The sequence below is a fragment of the Triticum dicoccoides genome, chromosome 4A, assembly GCF_002162155.2.
Source record: "Triticum dicoccoides isolate Atlit2015 ecotype Zavitan chromosome 4A, WEW_v2.0, whole genome shotgun sequence".
Classification (NCBI taxonomy): domain Eukaryota; kingdom Viridiplantae; phylum Streptophyta; class Magnoliopsida; order Poales; family Poaceae; genus Triticum; species Triticum dicoccoides.
The window spans coordinates 731,841,326-731,845,624 of NC_041386.1; positions in this window are offsets into that span (position 1 = coordinate 731,841,326).

Consider the following 4,299-nt stretch of genomic DNA (forward strand, 5'->3'; position numbering starts at 1 on the left):
TTCACCCATGTCAGAAATCGTGTTAACTGCCGCAAAACGGTCAAATGTGATGGTTTTTTCCAATTCACTCCGATTGGTGTGATGTGTTTTTATGCTTACTTAAGACTTGTGGGGCCTCCACAGTTATATAGGAAACAAGTCAAGCTGTTTTTTTGTTATACAAATGGGGAAACCTCTTTCTAGGTTATGGCCTTTTTTGAGCCTTCACTTATCATCCCCTTCTCGGCTCAGTTCTCTGGTTTAGCTTGTAATGCTCATTTAGTCATATAATGAGGAGTTGATCTGTTACAGGGAGTTTTCCTTCCATTAAAATTTTACATGGTAGGCACCTATGATCCATAATAAGTGTCGCAGATTTGAACTAAGGTTGGAAGGAGTACCTTTTAACTTGTTGCATATGTCATAAAGGTGGATCTAAACTTTGTTTATTACATCTCTGTTATGAATGATTGTCATTTTTCGCTCTGTGTGTCAGCTTCTGGGGATTTTTTTTCCGCATGTCTTCCTATTTTATGTTATTTCTACAAAAATGTCTGATGTCCTGAAACTAATCTTACTGAATGATCTGAAAGATAATTTCTTTCATGGATAACTGTGGAGCTTAAAAGATTTATTTTATGCAAACAATCAAGGGGTGGAAGTGGAACAATATTCTTATATTGAATCACATAGCCATTGGTGATATAATGGAACAGAAGTGTTTCATGTTTGCGTTGAAGGAAATATGCCCTAGAGGCAATAATAAAGTTGTTATTTTATATTTTCTTATTTCATGATAAATGTTTAATATTCATGCTAGAATTGTATTAACCGGAAACTTGATACATGTGTGAATACATAGACAAAAAATATTGTGTCCCTAGTAAGCCTCTACTAGACTAGCTTGTTGACCAAAGATGGTTAAGTTTCCTAACCGTAGACATGTGTTGTCATTTGGTAAACGGGGTCACATCATTACGAGAATGATGTGATGGACAAGACCCATTCGTTAGCTTAGCATTATTGAAAGTGCTAGTTATCGACTAGGGGGGTGAATAGGCGATTTTTATGAAAGTCTTCAAAACACTGTGGCTTTAAAGACAAATAGGTAAACTGAGCCTATATAGTAAGGAGCGGAATGAAAGCTACACTAGGCAAGCATAAGTCTAACATACAACATAATGAAGGCGCGAAGACTAATTGCAACTAGGTAGACAGGATCAGAAAGGTAGATAGTACGAAGCTAAACAGACAATAGCCTTCACAGTGTGAAGTCAAACAGATTAGACAGGCAAGCAATGACTTGACGAAGACAATTGTAAAGTAAGGAGGGTAGATGATAGAACCAATAGCTTGATGAAGACAAGGATTTGGTAGACCAGTTCCAGTTGCTGTGACAACTGTACATCTGATTAGGGAGGCTGAGATTTAACTCAGAAGACCGTGTCTTCACCTTATTCCCCTTGAGCTAAGGATACCCAGTCCTCGCCCAATCACTCTGGTAAGTCTTCGAGGTAGACTTCCAAAACTTCACAGACTTTGTTCACCGGCAATCCACAATGACTCTTGGATGCTCAGAACGCGACACCTAACCGGCTCGAGGATTCACAGTCCTCAAGTGTAACAAGTCTTTAGATCACGTGGACAGAAAGACTTCAGTGATGCTTAACACTCTTTGGCTCTGGGTGTTTTGGGCTTTGTCCTCGCAAGGATTTCTCTCTCAAATGCTTCGGAGGTGGGTTGCTCTCAAACGACAAAAGCCGTGCACTAACTCTGAGCGGCCACCAATTTATGATGTAGGGGGTGGGCTATTTATAGACTGGAGGCAACCCGACCTGATATGTCCAAAATGACCCTGGGTCACTAAGGAACTGACACATGTTCAACAGTCAGATTTTAAACTCACACGGCAGCTTGGCTTGGGCTACGAGCAAAGCTGACTCATTCAGCTTTGGATAAGATTTGCTCTCATTGTCTTCGAAGACATAGGATTTGGGGTTGATCATCACTTCAATCACTCTGACTTTCTTCACTTGGACCCCACTTAACAGTATGATGGTTCCTATGACTCTATAAGAAGAAGAGGAAACTACGAAACAACTATGTCTTCGTACTCCATAGTCTTCAAGTGAATAGCTTCACGCATCATAATCTTCGTCGTGAATGTCTTCATGAACCACCATTGTCTTCAATGTCTTCATACATTTTTAGGGGTCATCTCTGGTAGGTAAACCGAATCAATGAGGGACACTACCTGTGTTATCCTGCAATTCTCACAAACACATTAGTCTCTCAACCACATTTGTCATCAATACTCCAAAATCAACTAGGGGTGGCACTAGATGCACTTACAATCTCCTCCTTTTTGGTGATTGATGACAAACTGATTGAAGTTTTCAACGGGAATAAAAGTATGTGAAAGTTCAGTGTTGTGAGTACTGTCTTCATACATATGACGAGGCTCCCCCTAAAGATGTGCATATAAATAGTTTTCTTTTGAATGCAAATGCACATGGCAGGTTTTGCTTTGTGGAGGACATCTTCAAAGTGTGAAGACAATTCATCATGCATATAAAAAGATAATGAAGATAATGATATGCATAATGGAAGATGATCCTGCATAGCAACTCTCCACAAAGCAAAGTCGGTTGTGTCATCAAGTAAAGGAGGTTTGCCTTGAGGGTTATACTTTGGTTTCTCTACTTGAGGTCTTGCATAAAGCCAAGGAACACTGGAGTGTTTATTACTAGGAGGTTGTTGGCCAAGTGAAGGAGTAGGCACAGTTGGCCTCGAGGCCGCACCACCAGAAAGTGGTGCAAGCATCGTGGTCAATGTGGCTAGTGTCATTTGGACCAAGGCCTCAAGAGAAGCATCATTCTCCTACTTTTGCTTAGCAAGCGCCCGTTCCAGATCCTCAGAAGTGAAGGACTTGTCTTTCGTGGAAGCCGCGCCCTTATCCTTCAGATCTGCAACAAGGGGAGTCCCATCAGGGTTCATCTCGCTCTAGGGCGGTTAAGCCACAAGAATAGAGCACGAGGATATGATACCAATTGAAAGGATCGAGATGGACCTAGAGGGGGATGAATGGATACAATTACAAATTTTAATTGTTACTTAGAAATTTTAGGCAATAGTGCGGAATATGAAGTTGAGCCTAACAATTGAAAGTGTGATGCTAGCTAAGCAAGGTAAACAAGTAACTCAAGTAGGAGAGTAAGCAAGCACAATATGATATAAGTAAAGACTAAGAGACAAGTAACCACAAGTAGGAAGTTAGGGTTAGGGATAACCGCAACTCCGAGAGACGAGGATGTATGCCAATGTTCACTTCCTTGGAGGGAAGCTACGTCACCGTTAGAGAGGTGGATGTTACCACGAAGGCACACCAACGCCACGAAGGCTCACCCTATTCTCCCTTTGAGACAACACCACGAAGGCGTTTCTCAACCACTAGTGATACACCTTGGGGTGGTCTCCAAACCCTCACAAACTTTCTGGGGGTAATCACAAAGAACGATTCCTCTCCGAATGACTCCTACCGCCTAGGAGTCTCCAACCTCCAAGAGTAACAAGAACGATGGGAAAAGCTCAAGAACTAGCTCAAATCATGAATTCCTTTGGTGCAAAGAAGGGGAAGGAGTGGATCTATCACTTGGGTGGACAACTTCTATCAAATACTCTCAAATCCCTTAGGGATCTAAGATTTGGTGTTGGAGAGTGAGAGAGTGAGTGAAGGTGTGTTCTTGAGGATGCTTGAAGTGAATGGTCAACCCTCTCACGGGATAGGAGAGAGATCTTTATAGTATGCCTCAATAAGTGGCCGTTGGAGCCCAAAACAGCACTGTAGCATCGGACTTCCGATGCACAACGGACAATCGAAGGCTTGGCAGACACCAGATGTCCGACAGGGACTGGACGTCCGATGTTTTGGCACAGTATAGTTGGTACTGGAAGATCGGAGGATCCCGGACGTCCGATGTTTAGGCTCTGTGGAGAAAGTACCGGACGATTGAAGAATATTGGACGACCGAGGGCTCTGCAGACAACGGACGTCTGACAGGGACCAGACGACCGATGTTTTGGCTCGGATGAAAGATTGCGGGACGTCCGGTGAAGACCGGACGACAGATGTTTTGGCTCTGGATAGGATTGCCGGACGTCCGGTGCACACCGGACGACCGATGTTTTGGCTCTGTATAGAAGCAGCCGGACGTCCGGTGAGTATCGGTCGTCCGACAGAGATGAAGATCAGACAATGAATTTGAAGTAGATGTTTGAGCAAGAATTTCACAATAACCCATGTTCCCCTCTTAATAGTGC